Raw genomic sequence first — 22,392 nt, 5'->3', positions numbered from 1 at the left:
GCTTGCCCTAGCTTTAGTCATCACTGCGAGGAAATTGCGTCCTTACTTTTTGTCACATCCCATCACTGTACTCACAAACAGTGTACTGGGAAAAATTGTAACCAATCCAGATGCATCGGGGAGGCTTATCAGATGGATTACAGAGCTGAGTGAGTACGACATCAAATTTGAACCTCGGACAGCCATAAAAGCTCAAGCCCTAGCTGATTTCTTGGCAAAAATGATTCAACTAGAACAAGAAGAGCTGTGGAAGATTTTTGTAGATTGGTCATCATGTCAGTCCGGGAGCGGAGCTGGAATTGTGATCATCTCACCTTGGGGTGAAGAAACTAATATTTCGATCAAATTAGACTTCAGAGCCTCAAACAATGAAGTAGAATGGCATTATTACTTGGACTTAAAGCAGCACGAAATTTGGGTATTTCCCGAGCTACCCTATACTTCGATTCCCAATTAGCCATTCAACAATGTAACGGGAAGTTTGAGATCAAAGATGATAAGATGATGAAATATGTTAAGGCATTAGACAAGGCAAGGGAAGGATTTATTGAGCTGAACTTAGAATTAATTCCCCGAGCTGAGAATATCAAGGCCGATCACTTAGCTCGCCTAGCCAGTGCCTTAAGTCATCGGCCTGATCCAGTCATCCCAGGTCGGGAACTGGTATCTCAGCTGGAAACTCTGGATGATATCATAGCACAGATACCAGAGGGAGATTGGAGATATGATATATATCAATATCTGAGCAAGAAAGAATTACCAAACGATAATAAGAGAGCAAAGGAGGTAAAAAGAAAGGCTCTTCGCTTCATCATGATCGATCAAATTCTGTTCAAACGATCTTTCTCTCAACCTCTATTAAAATGTTTGGGTCCTGATGAGGCCAATTATGTATTACGAGAGATTCATGAAGGGTCTTGTGGCAGTCACCTGGGCAGTCTTGCCCTAGCTCGAAAAGCACTCCTGGCAGGATTTTTATGGCCTACTATTCGAAAAGACTCATCAGATCTGGTTAATTCATGTTATAATTTCCAAAGACATGCTAACCTACAGTGGATACCTGCATATTACATGAAGGTAGTGGTGGCCGCTTGTCCTTTTGATCAGTGGGGAATGGACATTGTAGGACCATTCCCTGTTAGCACGGGGCAGAGAAAATTTTTGTTGGTCGCGGTCGACTATTTTTCTAAATGGGTGGAGGCCGAGCCCCTAGCTATAATTATAGAGAATTAAGTTCTCAGTTTTCTATGGAAAAATATAGTGTGCCGCTTCGTAATCCCTCGCAGGTTAGCATCAGATAATGGGAGACAGTTTTGTGGATCCAAAGTTCGGGCATGGTTACAGGAAATGAAGATCGAAAAAGTTTTCACCTCTGTAGCATACCCGCAAGGGAATGGACAAGTCGAAGTTACCAACAGAACAATAGTCCAAGCCCTTAAGACACGATTGGATGCAGCCAAGGGAAAGTGGGCAGACGAGCTCCCTTCAGTATTGTGGTCTTATCGAAATACAACGAGATCCGATATGGGTGAAACCTCTTTCAGCATGGTGTATGGGACTGAAGCTATTCTCCCAGCAGAGATCAGACAAGAGAGTGCCAGGATAATAGCATATGGCCCAAACAATCAAGAGCTGCGTGTAATGGATTTGGACTTACTTGAGGAACACAGGTCCCGGTCTGCAATTAGGCTCGCAGCCTATCGCAAACGAATGACCCAGGCCTACAACAAAAGAGTATACCCTAAGGTTTTCCAGGAGGGAGATCTGGTTATGCGAAAGATACAACATCCAGGGAAAAAAGGAAAGCTAGAGGCCACATATGAAGGCCCATTCAAAGTGATAGGAAAAGCGGGAATAACTGCATATTACTTGGAAGATGCCCAAGGCAAAAAGGGTAAAAGACCATGGAATGCTCAGCACTTGAAAAAATACTATCCCTAGTGGCTCAGCTCGGGCCTCGTCTTACCAAGTTGGTCAGCCAGTTATTCTTTTTGCGCTATTTATTTCTCAATGTTTTGCAAAAGTCAGTCCTGGTTTGTTTACTTTAGGGTCAGTTCTGTTTAGCGTCAATTTTCGAACAAATTTAAATGCAAGTCAATTTTGTTTTATGAAAATTACCACTCAAAGTCCACCTCAATGGCCCACATCAGTGAAACTCAAAGCCCAGACAGGTCTGGCACTCAAAGTCCACCTCAGTGGCCCACATCAATGGAACTCAAAGCCCAGGCAGGTCTGACACTCAAAGTCCACCTCAGTGGCCCACATCAGTGGAACTCAAAGACCAGGCAGGTCTGGCAATCAAAGTCCACCTCAGTGGCCCACATCAGTGGAACTCAAAGCCCAGGCAGGTCTGGCACACAAAGTCCACCTCAGTGGCCCACATAAGTGGAATTCAAAGCCCAGGCAGGTCTGGCACTAAAAGTCCACCTCAGTGGCCCACATCAGTGAAATTCAAAGCTCAGGCAGGTCTGGCACACAAAGTCCACCTCAGTGGCCCACATCAGTTGAATTCAAAGCCCAGGCAGGTCTAGCACTAAAAGTCCACCTTAGTGGCCCACATCAGTGGAACTCAAAGCCCAGACAGGTCTGGCACACAAAGTCCACCTCAGTGGCCCACATCAGTGGAATTCAAAGCCCAAGCAGTTTTGGCACACAAAATCCACCTCAGTGGCCCACATCGGTGGAATTCAAAGCCCAGACAGATATGGTACTCAAAATTAGTAATGAGCAGTACTAATGTCAAAAAACCCACATTTTTGTAATTAAAAACCCAAGTGTGATTCGATCTCAAGGAGTGCAATAGAGCTTAAAGAGCTTATGAAATGTGTTGATCAGTCAGTCCTGGTAATATTTAGGTCGGGCTTTAACGATGTACAATTCATTCATCCAGTCCGGGTACATATAGCTCGGGTTTTAATGATAAATTGTGGCTTTTTTTTCATATAGTCAGCCCGGGTACATGAAGTTAGGGCTTTCAAGAATTAGAACTGGGCTCGGTTTAGCCAGTCCTGGTATATTGAGATCGGGCCTTTAGTGAGTTGCAAAATAAATTCTTGATTAAACTTTCGGCCAGTCCAAGTGCATGTAGGACAAGTCCTTAAAATTTTTAAGGTTATGGTTTTGTCATTCAGTCAGTCCGGGTATATGCGTAGGTCGGGCCCTTAAAGGATCTATACTTTATAAATTGTGGCTGGATTTGCATGCACAGTTATAACAATAAAACCATGTTAGAAAAGGAGAATTCTTAAATAAACCCGAACTGGGTAACAACATTCATGCATGAAAGAGTAAGCAAGTAATGTATCAGCCCGACCTGGGCAAAAACCAAAATCAATGACCTCGTAGGGTCTACCATCAAAAATCATGTTTTTAGACATTGTTCATAAAACAAAAACAAGGAATAACTAAGGAGCAGGAGCATCTTGTGTATAGGAGCTCTGGTCGGGATTGGTTGTCCTCTCTGGTTCGGCTTCTTCTGAGTCTTCATCGGGCATGTCATCAAGAGCCTTTGTATAGTCTAAGAAAAGGGTAGGGTGCTCGATTTTCGAGTACCCATTAGCTATGAATTGAGATAGACATCCCTTGAAGCCCTCGTAAAAATAGGTGGCCGCTTTCTCGGCTACTACGTTAGCAAAATCTGCGGAGTTCAGGAACTCTTTCTTCCCGACCTCTTTTGCAACATTTAATTCTTTGGTCAGGGCCCGTACTCGGTTCTATAATTCAATTTTATCCACCTCCAGCTCGGCGGTCTTTTTGTGAGCAGCCTCCAGAGCATCTCGCCCGGACTCGATCTCCATTCTCATCTTGGCCACTTCTTCATTATGTTCGGCCTGCATTTCCCGAGTTTTTCGGGTTAGTTCGGAAATACGGGTGACAAAAGCCTCCTGATTGTACTCATGTTCCTCCCAAGTTTTAAAAGCTCGACTGGTGATCTCCCCTCCCCCAAGCTAGAGCTTGTAAAAAGAATAAGGTAAATGCCAGCTCGGTAATTATCATCTCGATATACAAGGGAAGATTGATAAAAAAAATTACAACATACCTATAGGGATGCCAGAGCAAAGTTTTGTTCCGGTTCCAGGTTGGGTACTTCTTGTAGGATCTTGAGGTCAGATCAGGAAATCAAGTTCTGCATTATGCCGAGACACCCTCGGGGTCGGGTTTTGAGAAAAAAGACATATCTGGAACCCCGGGCTGATCAGGCATTCCTTGAGGCACATCGTCAGGTAGGGATTCAAACTCCACTGCTGGTTCCTTGCCACGATCTCGGGATGAGGAACCAATGGGTGGCTGCTGAAGCTCGAGTAGACCGACGCTGGGTTTTTCCTTGGTCTTTGAGGTTTTCTTCTTTGGCTGATCAGTAGAAGGAGGCTCGGGATGAGTGCTGGCCTTACTATCTTCTATTTTCTTCCTCTTCAGATTCTTTAAAGCAGCACGAAAATTAGCAGGCATGGCTGCAGATCTGATCCTGTCGTCTGAATCAAACAAAATCAATAAATAAAATGCACGGGTTTAAGTTAATTTATGTATGAGTAGCACGGGTACAGGGGTACTACCTACATCCCCTTCAATCTCAACTCCCTTCCCACTGAAGCCGTAATGATAGAGAATGTCATCTTCAATCAGGATCTCAATATTAAAGGTTTGCGCAGACATTGTGTTGACGAAGTTGGTGAAGTCATGAGAGGGTAGAGCTGGGGGATCAGGGGTTGTGAAATTCATAGCCCAATTGGACTGACATTCCCAGGGCTGGTTGGGTTTAACAAAAAATACCTGTTTATCCAACCCTTATGGGAGGAAGGCTTACCCTTCAAAAAAGGGTACTCGGGCCGCATGGAAATATAGAAACGGCCCGGGGAAGTTTTCTTAATTTGCAAAAAGTAAATGAAATTTCCCAAGTCTAGTGGAATTTTAAAAAACAGAATAGGACAGCTAGGGATATGATCGAACTAAAAGAGTTCGGGGACAATTGACTCGGACAGATACATAAATATTGACAGAGTTGTGACACACAGCTCGGGAGAGGAAACCTCAAGCCCATTTTTACCTGATCTAAACTAAAGCTTAGAAAGTCGAGGGGAGGTCTGTGAGCCCGGTCCTTCCGACCTGGGATTAGGAGGTCGTAACCCTCAGGCATGCCCGATCTCTCTCTAATAAGGGTACTCAGATCTGGGAGGCTAATACCTCAAACCATTGTTTGCCCTTAGCAGATAATCGGGCTTTGTCCGACCTAAGTCTATGTAGTCATTTTAATTTTTCCTCTCGAGTTTCCGACAAATATAGTTCTGAACTTGGATTTTCAGAGCCGGAAGACTCGGGGTTGTTAGGGGGTGAGTCAGGGTCTTGAACAAATTCTACTATCTCCCTAACTGAAGTTTCTTCTGGGGAAGACATGTTAATTAACCTAGTGTAAAGGTGGTAGGACTTACAGGTGAACGAGCTATAGCTCGGGATTGACACAAACAAGACAGACGTAGCAGTCCGGGTCGGGCAAGCTCTCGAAATTTTGACAGAGTAACGGTACAAGAGTGTAAGGTAAAAAATAAAATTTTTTACTGACATATATATAGGGGTAGTGAATCAATCCGGACCGTTGATTTTTAACTTGATCTATGGCTCGGGACGGGACAAGTCAGGGTCTCTTTAGCTTCGGGAGGTAAACCGTCGAAGGACATATAGGCCGTCTATTAAAAACACATCACGCGGATCCTGATCTGGACCGTCCAAAAGAAACACATTGCATGAATTAAATTCTGAACTGTTCTAATGACACATGGATAGTTCGGGGTCCAGACTGCATTCTTGGTCTAAATTCATTCTTCTTTTAGACTAGTTAGGGAGGTACTACTGATACCCCGGGAATTTATTTTAACCCGGACCCGTTCGGTATGGGTTTAAGAGGGTTGGCCCAATTATGGGATTATTATTGTATAAGGTCCAGCACAGTTTTCTACCTGTTAGGGCGTGTCTCAAGACCTGGGCTGCTGTTAATGGGCTTTCCCAAGCTGGGGCCCAATGGGCTGGACATACACTCCTAGTTTAAGTAGGACACGGATTTCTTGGAGATAAGCTCGATCATTCTACTGATATGCATGAGATAAGGATAAACTCAAGGACGGTTCAATGAGTGAAGAGTCCTACTCCATGACATGTTATAATTCGTCTAGGTAACTTGCTCTATTTTTCCTATAAATACAGGTACTGTTATGGTTGTGTTCATTCATTACTCACTTTTACTATCACGCACTCATATCTCTCGGTTTTTGCATTAATCATACCCTCTGCCTTCAAGACACTGACTTAGGCATCGGAGGGGTCACGCCGAAAACACTTTCGGCGCCCCTTGACCTAGTTGTTGCTTGTGCAGAACCTTGTGTACCCGACCCGACCTGCTTCATTAAGGATTTGGAGGATCCATTCTACCCGACCGAACCCGGAGGTAAAATTCCGACATCATCAATTTTGTATTCTCAAATCTCTCTTCTATGGCTTGAGATCTCTCTTCTCTGCGCTCTCTATTGTTTTCTCCAAGCCTCTTCAATCTCTACGTTATTTCTTCTATTTAAGCGTGTCAGCTTATCTCCAAAAAGACTTGATCATATTTCCTTTCAAACTTGAACCAATCTACAAAGATAAGGAAATAATATTAAGTTAGGAGATAAAGATATATTATGATAACTTCATAATATCTCCTACAAAATAATCAAGTAAATATTTAAGCTCTTTACGATATATGAATATCTTATTCTATAATAAAACAAATTCCTATTTAAAATATCTCAAACACTTAGATAGAAAAAAGTATCAATCCAAGAAACCATATATTAAATCTAGGAATATTATATTATCTTAATTCAAATCAAAACTATTCCTAGTTTAAAATATATTAAGCATATAGATAAAAAACACAATATTAACTAACAATCCTAGAAAGGCAAAACACATTAATACAATCTTTCAAAACATGGAAATATATCAAGAAATAATTAATTTCTTTCAATCTCCCCCTTTTTGCCTTTCTGGACAAAACACCTAAAAGCAATTCAGCAACTCCCCCTGAATATTAATTCTCAGAACTACTCCTGAGCTCAAACTTATCAAATGAGTTCTCCCCCTGAATTTGATCTTTCAATTCTGAGTGTTGTCAAGGATGTTGGCAACATCTGAACACAACACTTAGCGATATAAGAAAATACTTAATACTTGTTCAAAAGTGAATCACAAAACACATTTAATCAATTGAGTACACATCACAACTCCTCTGAATATCAATTCTCTCTCTGAAAACAAAAATACATTCTCCTCATTAGTCTAAGCATGGATGTTTTCGAGGATGTTCCCAACATCTCCTCATAATACTTAAGTCAGGGCAGAAAAAAACTTAGAACAAATCAGAGAGTCATAATCAAACAAGCTAACATTGATTAGAACCAGATCAGAGCGAAAACATAAAGACAAATCAGAGCAGATAAAAATAAACTTAAACCACAAAGAAACTAAAACAGAGCAACTGATTTCTCTGTGATGATCCGTCATTTGCTTCGCCAGAACTAGATTCTATTCCATCAGAGTCAGAGTCACTATCTTCTCCATCAGAGCTAGAGCCTTCAGATTCAACATATTCTCCCCCTTTTTGTCCAGAAGAGGTACCTACACCAGGAAAAATTCAATATTAAGACATAAGAGCTTCATTAGTAAGAAATTTCTTCTTTGTCTTGTAAAATCTTCTGTTCAACATGCAGCATCTGGGATTGAATAAAGATAGAATCCCGCTGTTGAAGTAGGGGGAACAAATATGGTAGTGGCAGGAGAGGTGTTGGAAACATCTACCACAACATCTGCAACAGCACCTATTTCTGACCAAGGTAGGTCCAATTTCATGTTACCTCTAAGTAATGCAGGTGCAAGCTTCAGTACCTCAACAACAGCAGATAAAGGCTCATCATCATGTTTTTCAAAATATTGAGATACTAGCACAATAAATATCAAAGAAGGAAATAGGAGCATGTAAGATACCAACCCACAATTTGCATATTGCATAACTGTAGTAAAACACAAGCTTTCCAAAGTTCAAAGCTGCTCCAGTTCCTATAGAAAATATCACACCAGCTTGTTGTTTGGTGACAAACGTGGAATTTGTGTACAGAGTCCAAATCTTGATTGCAGTCTTGTAAAGAACATAGGATATCTTATCAGAGCAGGCTGCACATTTTCTTCCACCTCGGGTGAGTTAAAAAATCCATTAATCACATTAGGATTAAACTCAAAAATCTGAACCCTCACATGAATTTTCCCAAATTTTGCGAAAGAGGGTTCGGCACAACTTCAGTCAAATTGCAGTATACCAAAACCATAGGTCTACAGTAAAGAGTAGCATATGTCACATTAGCGAACATATTTCTTAGTTGGAAAATTCTTACCAGATTTTGTGCGCCATATGCTTCCAAATCAATGACGTAGTCCTCAAAGAAGTCACAATTGGCATAGTGTTGCCAATCGTTTGCATCATTCTAAAAAAAACAAAGGAACAAGATTGGCTTACTCGGTAGTCTTCATCCAAGGTGTTGTCTAGAGTGTCAGCAACACCTTCAGAAACATCTTCTGCAGAAATAGCAACACCAGCTTCCATATTCAAATACTCCTCATCTAATATATTAGCAGGAATGTAAGCAGCATCTGATGCAACATCTGCTTCTGAGGCAGATTCCTCAGAGCTTTCATCAGAGAATGCAAGGGATGGATCAGCAGCACTAAAAATGACCATCAAAGATCTAAAAAAAATCATCCTCTAAGACGTTGTCAGAGGTGTTGTCAACATCTGGCTCAACATCTTCTTTGTAGCCCATCTCTGTTCAGATATCAGTGAATCAAAATTCTTCTATGCCATGAAATTTTGAATAGTTAGAATAAGAAGAGAATAATTTGACAATAATGCAAGGACCAAAAAAAATTCTATAGAAGTGATAATGTGGTGCGGGTGAGCAAAGATTAACAAGATCATAAAATATTCTGATGATAGGATCAAATCTAAGCACCAAACCCATCACCTCTTAATCACTCGGTCACAGTTAATGTTCCCTAACAATAACAATTTCCAACGGTAAAATGGAGTTTGAAATCATTATGGCAACAAATTTCCGAATTAAGGAAATAAATCAAGCCAATTGATTTTCACAAAAATTCCATAAAGAAACTCCACATCGAAATAAACCCCACTAAAAACACTTTCAATCACAAAACAATTCAAAATATTAGTGGATTGGACAAATCACTAAATTTTTCTTATTTCGAACTTCAAACTTCTCAGCAAGATATATTCACCATAAAATAAATATGCATGTCTTAATTATGTCTAAAAATAGAGTGTAACAATGCAATAAAATGCAATCACATGCAAAATAATATGTTGACAAGTGAGGTGTTATCCACGATGTTGGCAACATCTTCCAGCAACACTTCAGGATTCTCAAAAAAATTTATTTCCAGACAGCCATTAAATTCATTATTACAGAAGTGGTAGCCTGCATATTAAAGAAACGATCTTCAACGGACCCCTTTGGGTAGCTTTTTCCATTTGTTTCTGATTTTCAATCAAATTTGATGATTGAATTGATTATTGTTAACCTTTTTGTTGATTTGAGTTTCTGAATTTGCGAAATCACTTTTCACTTGGGACAGGATCATGGAATACACGAACATCCCTCCACTACTTTGTGATTTAGTCAGAACTCTTTATCAATTAATCCTCATTAAACTGTAAAGCACTTTTTCAAGGAATCCTGAATGAGAACTAGTATATGGTTACAAAGTGTCAAATACATCACAAAACAGAATGAATGCATGAATGCAACATGCCTAATGATCCTAAAGATGCACATGCATGAAAAGGTGTTGTCGCAGGGTGTTGACAACACTCCAGACAACATCTCAGTTCTGTCTATAATGAACACAAACTGAGAGACTTCCTTAGATTGAAAAATCTCTCGAAATACAACGCTTTGGTGAAAATATCAGCTAATTGGTTATCAGTTCTAATAAACTCAATACAGATCATGCCTTTCTCGACCAAATCTCTAATGAAGTGATGTCAAATTTCAATGTGTTTGGTTCGAGAGTGTTGTACTGGATTTTTGGATATATCAATGATGCTTGAATTATAACAGTACACATTCAACTAAGCATGATATCTAGCCCAGTAGCACAAAAAAAAAATTCCAATTATGCTTCTGTAGAGGGTGTTGTCAACATCTTTGGCAACATCTTCCCTCGACAAATTTTCACTTGACCTCATTGGTGTATGCATGTGTTTACAATTATCATTCAAATACTTTTTCACAAGATTTCTAGCATACTGTATTTGACACACAAAGATTCCACCATGCATTTGTTTCACTTGCAACCCAAGAAATAATTCAATTCACCAACTATACTCATCTCAAAATTAGACGACATGCACTTCACAAATTCACCAACCACAAGAAGCACAAAAAAATTATGTCATCCATATAAACTTGGCAAATAAGAATATTACCTTGAGAATTTGCACTAACAATGTCTTATCAATCTCACCTCTTTTGAATCCAAGATTGAGCAAGTATTTGGTTAATCTTCCATACCATGCACGTGGTGCTTGCTACAATCCATACAGTGCCAAATTTTTTGGGTTCACTGTTTGACACAAAGCACAAAAATCTTACCTGTGAAAACGTGGAGCTCATGCAAATTTGTCCAACCATATTTCGATAATCCACATTTTCATTCCTTCGAGTTTGCAAGTTTCCATGCACATCTTCAATTACTTGTGAGGTTGAGTGATTCTTATGAATTCTGCTTGGAACATTCCTTCCTGATTCGTTTACCTCACTGTTCTCATCAATATTCTCATCAGTAGTCTTTTCAACTTTTGTTTCTGGAATCTCAGAGGAGGTGTTGTCGGAGGTGTTGGCAACACTCCTTGTACAACATCTAAATTTCCAGAATTATCCAGCTGATCATAAACTTGATCTTCTTCAGTTATCTTCTTCAGATCTGCAAAGTCATCAAAAAAACAACATTAATAGACACAAATATTGTATGAGTTCTTAAGTTAAACATCATGTAAGCTTGGATATCCGAAAAATAACCTAAGAACAAACACTTGTCACTTTTAGCATCAAAATTTTCAAAATAATCAATATCATTCAAAACGTAACATACACAACCAAAAACATGAAAGTACTTAAGGTTCGGCCTCTTTCCCATGAGAATTTCATAGGAATTCATAGTAGAACCATTCCTCAAATATACTCTATTTGAAATGTGATGTGCTTTGATTAAGGCTTCTGCCCAAAAATGTTTTGAGATATTTTCAGAACTTAACATCACTCTAACCATCTCTTGCAAAGTTATATTCTTCTTTTCAACAAATTCATTATGTTGTGGGGTTTAGGAGCAGAAAATTCATGATAAATACCTTTCTTACCACATAAATTCTCAAAAGAAAAGTTTTCGAACTCCTTACCATAATCAGTGAGAATTCTGGTCACCTTCAAGATTCACAATCCTTGTGAGAAATTTCTTAAAAACATCAAATGTATCTGATTTTTCTCTAAAAAAACCTTACCCAAGTATATAGTGAAAAATCATCTACACAAACAACATAATATGTCTTACCTCCACAGCTTTCCACATCCATTGGACCCATCGAGTCCATATGTACAAACTTAAGACAGAGTGTTGTCTCAGATGTTGGCAACATCTGGTGCAACACCTTGGTTTGCTTCTTTTTGACATGCCTCACAAACAAATGAAATTCCAGATTTTAAATTATACATACCTCTAGCAGCATCAAACTTACTTAAATCCTTCAAAGTCTTGAAGTTTGCATGTCTCAAATTTTGATGTCGTAGATTAAATTCATCCACCTTTGAATGTCTACATGTCATCTCCTCTCCAAGTTGATAGAAATTATCAAACTATCTCGTACCTGTTATCACACACATGTTAGAACTATAAAATTTTTTGCATGATTTCTTATCAAATTACACATGCAAATTATCATCACAAAGCTGGCTAATGCTTATTAAATTTGCAGTTAGTCTTTCAACATGTAGCACATTGCAAAGCTTATGTAAACCAACAAAATCCAGTGTGCCTTTTCCTACAATATTTCCCTTTGAACCTTCTCCATACGTCACTTTCTCACTCTTCTGTTCAACATAATCTGTGAGAAACTTCTTAGAACCTGTCATATGACGTGAAATTCCACTATCAAAGTACCAAGAATCTGAAACATTAGTTATTAAGGCAGTATAAATCATGTAACAGTTAATATCAGCTTTTGGTACCCAAACCTTTCTTCCAATGGATATGTTCTTAGGGATGTTGTGGGAGGGTATTGGCAACACCTCAGATGCAGACCTCTGCCAATAATCTTCCTGCAGCTTAAAACAATATGGTTTGATATGACCAGGTCTATGACAGTAATGACAAATATACTTACGTTTCCTTCCAGACTTCACAAGAGCAGTAGGCTGTGGCTTTGGTTTTTGAGGATCGGTTGATGTAACCTTTTTGGTTGAGCTTTCTGAACAGCTACTTTCTTTGACAAACATAGTCCCTTTTGAGCATTCACCAACCTCAAATTTACTGTTCTCAAAACCTAGTCTAGCCTTACCATCTCTTCCCATCATGAGCAAAAAATCAATCTTGGTTGTGCTTGAATTGAATTTAGCCAGTTTAGCCTTAGCTTTCATGAGTTCATCCTTAACCTGACTTAATTCTAGATCCCTCTTACTCAGCATAACTTCAAGTCTTGATATATCAGCCTTCAAAATAGAATTTTCTCTTGAAAGAAAAGTGTTCTTCTTATTTCGTTCAACAAGTCAGCATATAACTCTTCATATTGCATTCGCACATCTTCCAAAGACATTCTTTCATCACCTGCATCAGTATTACACACATTATAAATAGTAAAAGAATTTAAACATACTGACCTTTGAGAGATGTTGCGGCCAGGTATGGCAATACCTGCGGCAACACCTAAAGGATTGACTTGCATAAGCTTCTTTCTTTCCATTAAAGCTGTCAGGGATGTGTGGCTTTTTTCTTCATTTTGTTCTTTACCTTCTTCAGAATATTCACCACTCAAAGATGTGCTCATCCTTTTCCGAAGCCTGTTTGCACATTCATTGGCAAAATGACCATATCCTTGACATTCATGACATTGCACCATGTCAATCTTCTTTGCAGTAGGCTTTTTATTTCCTTCCAGCATAAGTAGAGGCTTTTGAGGATCAAAAAACTTCCTTGATGATTGATTAGGCCCGCATATTCTCAGAGTTTTGTTAGCAGCCGGAAAAAGTGGAGCTTTGAGTTTCTAATCGATCTTCTTTGTCTCCCTCATCTTCTTCAGATAATCACCAAACTTCTTTGTGATGAGTGACAACAAGTCATCTCTCAAATCCGATTCAAAGACTTCTTGAGGTTTGAAGAATGAGTTTGCTGTTGTTGAATCCATAATATTCCTGAAAAAAATCCAGAATCAGCTCTTAGTATATCAAGAGTAGACTCTGATACCACTTGTAAGGGATATCATGGTTCATAAAAATTATCAGAATCAGATGTTGTCACTAGGTGTTGACAACATCCTACACAACATGCAGCGGAAATATTAAAACGTGAATAGTAACAGCAAACCAACAATAAACCAACAATAAAAATACTCAAGAGTAAATATGCACGAGTACTAAAATAATAAAAGGTTGCACATAAAAACAGATTCATATGTTGTCACTAGGTGTTGACAACATCTTCAATAACACCTTGATTAACATGCATCAGAATTTTTCTTTGCATGAATAAAATAGATAAGCAACCAAACAAATCAGACTCAAATATTTAAGTAAGAGTATAAAATACTCTTGCAACTCCTCAGGGCAAAACTTTCACAAGAAAATAATCAAAGAGTTTTACAAACCCTAAAAGTAGTGAATTATTTCAAAAATCAATTTTCTCAAGAATGAGTGAGATAATAAACAAATAAAAGCATCTCCTAAAATTCTGTACGAAATAGAATAAATAAACAGAAACACGGAGATGAATCCTTTATGCCGAACACACGAGAGCAACACTCTTGAATCTTCAATGCTCTCAAATCTTCAACGGAAATCAAGTAGACCACGACCAATGATTGTAGAAACGAGCTTCAAATATGTATTATGAATTCTCGTGATGTACGCTCAGAAGCTCTCTAGAAAATCTCACTTGGTCGTGTCTTTTATTTTGTACGCACAAATCTCTCTTCTATGGCTTGAGATCTCTCTTCTCTGCGCTCTCTCTTGTTTTCTCCAAGCCTCTTCAATCTCTACGTTCTTTCTTCTATTTAAGCGTGTCAGCTTATCTCCAAAAAGACTTGATCATATTTCCTTTCGAACTTGAACCAATCTACGAAGATAAGGAAAATAATATTAAGTTAGGAGATAAAGATATATTATGATAACTTCATAATATATCCTACAAAATAATCAAGTAAATATTTAAGCTCTTTAAGATATATGAATATCTTATTCTATAATAAAACAAATTCCTATTTAAAATATCTCAAACACTTAGATAGAAAAAAGTATCAATTTTAAGAAACCATATTTTAAATCTAGGAATATTATATATATTATCTTAATTCAAATCAAAACTATTCCTAGTTTAAAATATATCAAGCATATAGATAAGAAACACAATATTAACTAACAATCCTAGAAAGGCAAAACACATTAATACAATCTTTCAAAACATGAAAAGATATCAAGGAATAATTAATTCCTTTCAAACTCTAATATATGGTAGATCTACTGTGAAAGAGTGATGTAACACTCTAATTGGTTGGTTGATAGATATGAAAAAAATAAAATAATGTAATACAAGAATCCAAAACACAACAACAATCAAATTATAGTTGCTGAATTTTTTTTCGAACTTTTTAAAAAAAGTTGTTGCTTTGTTTATGCATGGATGATATATTATTGTTCTTTTGATGGTGTAATTGGTAGATAATTATTGTTGAATAGTTCAACAATTCATTGAATCAATGATAGAACGATACGATCGTATGACATCTGGTTTGGGCTAATACGTTTATGCCCATAGAACTTGACATCAAGTGTTTTGGAAAATATAAATTTTCAAAAATAATCACATGGGATATGAAATAATTTTTTTGCAACTCCATCCGAGCTTTATTAGGCATTTAAATCATAATCCTAATCTAAGCTAAGTTTTCGGACCATATGGGGTTAAAAATTTACCGGTTGAAAAATCCGGTGGTGCGTAAAATAATATCTATGGATCATTCATTGGTTTTTGTGTTCTTAAACTCCAAAGGAGGTGAGAAGGTGGAAATAAATTGAGAAAATGGGTTTGGGAGAGATAGATTTACTCTGATGTGTCATTTAGATCTGTTATCCCAAGTAAACCAAGTCTTTTCAACGTGCATAACACTGGAGCCACTACTTACACACTTACGTTCACATGAAAATATAAAAGGGATATGATGATTTTACTCAAAGGTAGTGAGATTTTCTGAGGCTTGAAAGCTTGAGTTCATCCATTTTTGTTTTTGGTGTGTTTTTTTATTTTGTCTTGCCTTTGAATTTTGGTTTGTCACCTATTTTGCTCGAGGGCGAGCAAAAGGTATGTTTGGGGAGGTTGACAATAGTCAATTTCTAACGCTCGCGTATTTGGAAATTTAAATTTTTCCGGGTTTATTGCATGGAAATGACTCTTGGATGCTATAAATAGATAAATATATGACGTTTTAAGGGTTCCATACATTAGATTGAAGGGAAAGCGACTACCATCAAGGAAAAAAACGTGAAGAGGGAGAAAACATGAATAATTCAAGAATGACACAAACTCGTTTTCTCTTTTCCTTTTCTTTATTTGTTTGGATTTAGGCGATTCTACCCCTAAAACTATGTTTTGATTAATTTTTGAAAATTGAATTTAGTTTAGCGTTCTTGATTATATTATTGTGTTTATTTCAATTTTGGAGATTGATCAACTTCTTATGGATTTTATGTGTTATAATTGATATCGAGAGGAGATTTTATGACATGATAGGGTAATATAATCTATGGATCTACAACTTGCATAGAGATATGAGGTTGGATAAATGTTGATAGTCATAGTCACCAGGTCGAAATCTATAGGATTCCACAAATCGTTAATGCAATTGCCGTTGTTAAATAACACAAGAAAACTTTGTTATTACAATTTTTTAATTAGATTAATATAGCTCGAGAAAGTATATTGATAGATTAGGGAATTACATCAAAAGTATGACTTGAAATTAATATTCAATCATTAGAGAAATAAGGGGTAGGTGAACCGATATCCTAATCATCTTTTATTTATTTTCTAAAATTTTTTTTTTATTCTCTTTTGTTTCATCTTTTTATTTTAGTTTATTAATTTATTCTCTTTAACGTTTTAATTAACTAAAAAATTATATTTGAGGTAAATTTGTCAAAACATCATTCTCTGTGGAACGATACCTGTACTCATGTACACTATATTATTACTTGACTCGTGCACTTGAAATTTATTTGAGCTTAATTGATAGTCATATTTGAGTTGTTTTCCGTGGTAGTATTTTCTCGATCAAGTTTTTTTGGCGCCGTTGCCGAGGATTAAATAGACAATTTTTATTTCTTGTTATATTCAGTTAATTTTTTAATATTTTTTATTTCTCTATTCTATTTTATTCCTTCGTGATCTACCATTTTCTATTTTAATTTTTTCTAGAATTCATCTGTGTACTATTTTGTGATGTTCCATCGACAATTATTCACGAGTTTTACCAAGCAAGATGGAGAGCCATTCTACACAGCATGGGAGAGAATCAATAATTTGGCAAACACATTCCGATATCATGATTTCTCTCATTATTATCTTCTTAAATTTTTTCTTAATGGTTTCGATGCAGTGAAAAGGAGATGGTTAATTAATGGAGGTTTACAAACTGGTTGTCCACTAATTTGCCGAGATGATGACAGTGCGATACACATACTAGATGATATGACAAAATTTGATTACCACCGATATTGGGATCGTATGCCACAGATTTGGAGACACCAATACCCACAAGATACTCATTACCTGGATTTTTCAGACAAACCATTTGAGCTTCAAAAAGAAGAGGTAATCTGTTCTCAATTGATGTTACAATCACTAGAGGATAACCTGAGCAAGTACGTGTCCATGATCGAGTGAGCTATAGAAGATCAAATCAAGTCTCAGTGACACCTTGTCGAGCAGATTGAAAATATGAAAAGATGAATTCTCCATGAATGCCGAGAACATTAAGTGAAGAAATATACTCAAACAGTGATCCCCAAAATTTGGTTCGATGATGATGACTCAGAGAACCATGATTTGGAGTGCAAATCATTTCATGTCGAAGATTTAGAGTTGTTTAAGTTTTCTCTTCCCATTGATCTCAGACAAAAGAAGTTCTGAAAGGTACATAATATGAAGATACACTGCCAACACCAATTTAACAAGAAATTTTTCTCCGAGAGCCCATAGAGAATCTCTCCTCCCATGTTGATTTACAAGGTGAATACATGGGAATATTTATGGCCTAAGAGATGTGGTGCAACAGCAGAAGATGGATATAAACCACGATGATTCATCAGGGGAGTTTTCTGTTTAAATGTTTTCAATGTATTATGTTTTCATTTTGTTTTAGTTATGCATGCATGTTTTTTTTCTTCTCTCTCATTTAGGATTTAGTTGATTTTTATTTAGCATTGGGGACACTACTAGGTTTTAGTTTGAGGATTGTTTCATTTCTGTTTAGTCATGCATCATGTCTCGTGTTGTTGATTTGTGTGTTGTTTAAAGCATGTTGTTGATGGATGAATTCATAAAAGGCAATGATGATGAGTAGGAAGAATATTTTATGACAAGATATCGAGAGGAGTTATGACATGATAGAGTAATATAATCTATGGATCTACAACTTTCATAGAGATATGAGGTTGGATATATGTTGATAGTCATAGTCCACTAGGTTGAAAACTAGAGGATTCCACAAATCATTAATACAATTGTCGTGTTAAATAACACAAGAAAACTTGGTTATTATAATTTGTTAATTAGATTAATATAGCTCGAGATAGTATATTGATAGATTAGGGAATTCCATCAAAAGTATGACGTGAGAATTAATATTCAATCATTAGAGAAATAAGGGGTAGGTGAACCGATATCATAACAATCGTTTGTTCATTTTCTAAAATTATTTTTTTATTATCTTTTGTTTCATCCTTTTATTTTAGTTTATTAATTTATTCTCTTTATCGTTTTAATTAACTAAAAAATTATAATTGAGGTAAATTTGTCAAAACATTAATCTTCGTGGAACGATACCCATACTCATGTACACTATATAATTACTTGACTCGTGCATTAGCGATTTATTTTAGCTTAATTTTTTGACATATTTGAGTTGATTTTTTGAAGTAGTATTTGCTCGATCAAGTTTTTGGCGCCTTTGCCGATGATTGAATAGACAATTTTTACTTCTTGTTATATTCAGTTAATTTTTTAATATTTTTTATTTCTCTATTCTATTTTATTCCTTTGTGATGTACCATTTTCTATTTTAGTTTTGCTGGAATTCATCCGTGTAATACTTTGTGATTTTACATCGACAATTATTCACGAGTTTTACCAAATAATATGGAGAGCCATTCTACGCATCATGGGAGAGATTCAATAATTTGGCGAACACATTCCGGTATCATGATTTCTCTCATTATTCTCTTTTTAAATTTTTTCTTAATGGTTTCGATGCAGTGAAAAGGAGATGGCTAATTATTTAAGCTTTGTAAACGGGATGTCCACTAATTTGTCGAGATGATGACAGGGCGATACACATACTAGATGATATTGCACAATTTGTTTACCACCGATATTGACCAATACCCACAAGATACTCATTACCCGGATTTTTCAAACAAACCATTCGAGCTTCAAAAAGAAGAGGTAAGCTATTTTCAATTGATGTTACATTCACTAGAGGATACGCTAAGCAAGTACATGTCCGTGACCGAGTGAGCTATAGAAGATCAAATCAAGTCTCAGTGCCACCTTGTCGAGCAGATTGAAAATAAGAAAAGATGAATTCTCCATGAATTCCAAGAACATTAAGTGAATAAAGATACTCAAACAGTGATCCACAAAATTTTGTTAGATGATGATGACTCAGAGAACCATGATTTGGAGTGCAAATCATTTCATGCCGAAGATTTAGAGTTGTTTAAGTTTTCTCTTCCCATTGAACCTCAGACAAAAGAAGTTCTGAAGGAGACATAATATGAAGGTACACTTGCTACCACAATTTAACAAGAATTTTATCTCCGAGAGCCCATAGAGTTTTTCTCCTCCCATGTTGATTTGCAAGGTGAATACATAGGAATATTTATGGCCTAAGAGATGTGGTGCAGCAGGAGAAGATGGATATACACCACGATGATTCATCAAGGGAGTTTTCCGTTTCAATGTATTATGTTTTCACTTTGTTTTTGTAATTCATGCATGTTTTTTCTTCTTCTCTCATTTAGGATTTAGTTGTTTTTTATTTAGCATTGGGGACACTAATATGTTTTAGTTTGAGGAGGGTTTCATTTATGTTTAGTCATGCATCATGTCTCGTGTTGTTTATTTGTGTGTTGTTTAAAGCATGTTGTTGATGGATGAATTCATAAAAGGCAATGATGATGAGTAGGAAGAAAATTTTGAAAAATTGTGAAAAAATAGACCTATGGATTGATTGTGAATATTTCATTGCACTATAGTTCAAACAGTGAAGTGCATTTAGAAAAACGAAGTTTCAGTGGCTAGATCATTGCACGACACTAAGGGTTTATGAAAAATCGATTACATAGTTGGTGATTTCAGTTATTTCTACCAAGGCACTGATGATTTTGGACAAAATGAATGATTTATAGCGCACTCTTAAAATTTTCTTTTTTCTTTTTTTGATGTTCCATACGGGCTTAACTAGGGATTGAAATCTTAATCCCTAGTCTAAGTTAATTTGGGGATTTAATGGGGCATGAAAAACTAATTTCTTGCAAAAAGAAATCCAATTTTTACAAAAATATTCCATCCGCGCTATAGACAAGTGGATTGAAATACGAATCCTATCAATGTTGTGGCTACGTTTGCGTGCTAAATAGGATATGAAATAATTTTTTTTATAACTCCATCCGGGTTTATTAGGGATTGAAATTCTAATCCCTAATCTAAGCTAGGTTTGCGGACAATGAGAGGTTTCAATTTACCGGATGAGAAATCCGGTGGTGCATAAAATAATATCTATGGATCATTCATTGGTTTTTGTGTTTTTAATCTCTAAAGGATGTGAGAAGTTGGAAATAAATTGATAAAATGGGTTTGGGAGAGATAAATTTACTCTGATGTGTCATTTAGATCTATTAGCCTAAGTAAACTGAGTCTTTTCGACGAGCATAACACTGGAGCCACTACTCATACATTCATGTTCACATGAAAATCTAAAAGGGATATAATGATTTTACTCATAGGTAGCGAGATTTTCTGAGGCTTGAAAGCTTGAGTTCAACCATATTTGTTTTTGGTGTGTTGTTTTATTTTGTTTTGTCTTTGAATTTTGGTTTGTCACCTATTTTGCTCGAGGGCGAGCAAAAGGTAAGTTTGGGGAGGTTGACATTAGACATTTTTACGTGTATTATTTCATAGTTTTGCATTTTTTTTCTTGATTTTGTTTTATTAAGGTCATTCATATTTAGTATTAGAATATTTGTTGAACTCGGAATACTCCTCATGATTTTTGGTTGGTTGTAGGCAAAACATGGAGAAAAGGAAGAGTTTGATCACAAAGAAGTGGTGCAAGTATGAATCACGAAGCATTTATGGTCCAAAATTCTAGATTGACTCAAATATAATCTTCACTGTTCAGATTGTAGTTTAGGATGTTTTAAAGCAACTGTAAAAATTTCAAATCGTTCCGAAGGTTAGTACTTAAGTTATGAATTTTTCAAAAATGTTGCGCACTACACAAAACAGGGCCGCGCCTGAGCCGTCAATTTCTACCGCTCGGTCGCATCCACATATTTGGAAATTTAAATTTTTTGGGTGTTTTGCTTGGAAATGACTCTTGGGCTTTATAAATAAATAAAAATTTGACGTTTTAAGGGTTCCAGACATTAGATTGAAGGGAGAGCGGCCACCATTAAGGAGAAAAATGTGAAGAAAGAGAACACATGAATAATTCAAGAACCGCACAAACTAGTTTTTCTTTTCCTTTTCTTTTATTTTTTGGGATTTAGGCGATCCTACCCCCAAAACTATGTTTTGATTTTTTTTTTTTAAGATTGAATTTGGCTTAGTGTTCTTGATTATATTATTGTGTTTTTATTGAAATTTTGGAGATTGATCAACTTCTTATGGATTTTATGTGTTATAATTGATATCGAGAGGAGATTTTATGACATGATAGGGTAATATAATCTATGGATCTACAACTTTCATAGAGATATGATATTGGATATATGTTGATAGTCATAGTTCACCAGGTCGAAAGCTAGAGGATTCCACAAATTGTTAATGCAATTGCCGTTGTTAAATAACACAAGAAAACTTGGTTATTACAATTTGTTAATTAGATTAATATATCTCAAGAGAGTACATTGATAGATTAGGGAATTCCAAAAAAAGTATGACTTGAGAATTAATATTTAATCATTAAAGAAATAAGAGGTAGGTGAACCGATATCCTAACAATCTTTTTTTATTTTCTAAAATTATTTTTTTTATTCTCTTTTGTTTCATCCTTTTATTTTAGTTTATTAATTTATTCTATTTATCATTTTAATTAACTAAAAAATTATACTTGAGGTAAATTTGTCAAAACATCAATCTCTGTGGAACGATATCTGTACTCATGTATACTATATAATTACTTGACTCGTGCACTTGCGATTTATTTGAGCTTAATTGATAGACATATTTGAGTTGATTTTCTGTGGTAGTATTTGTTCGATCAAGTTTTTGGCGCTTTTGCCGAGGATTGAATAGACAATTTTTATTTCTGGTTATATTCAGTTAATTTTTTAATATTTTTTATTTCTCTATTCTATTTTATTCCTTCGTGATCTACCATTTTCTATCTTATTTTTGTTGGAATTCATCCGTGTAATACTTTGTGATGTGACACCGACAATTAGTCACGAGTTTTGCCAAGCAAGATGGAGAGCCATTCTACGCAGCATGGGAGAGATTCAATAATTTTGCGAACACATTCCGGTATCATGATTTCTCTCATTATTCTCTTCTTCAAGTTTTTCTTATGGTTTCGATGCAGTGAAATGG

Source organism: Henckelia pumila, chromosome 1 (genome assembly GCF_033568475.1).
Source record: "Henckelia pumila isolate YLH828 chromosome 1, ASM3356847v2, whole genome shotgun sequence".
Lineage (NCBI taxonomy): Eukaryota > Viridiplantae > Streptophyta > Magnoliopsida > Lamiales > Gesneriaceae > Henckelia > Henckelia pumila.
Note: the sequence above shows the minus strand (reverse complement) of the source record.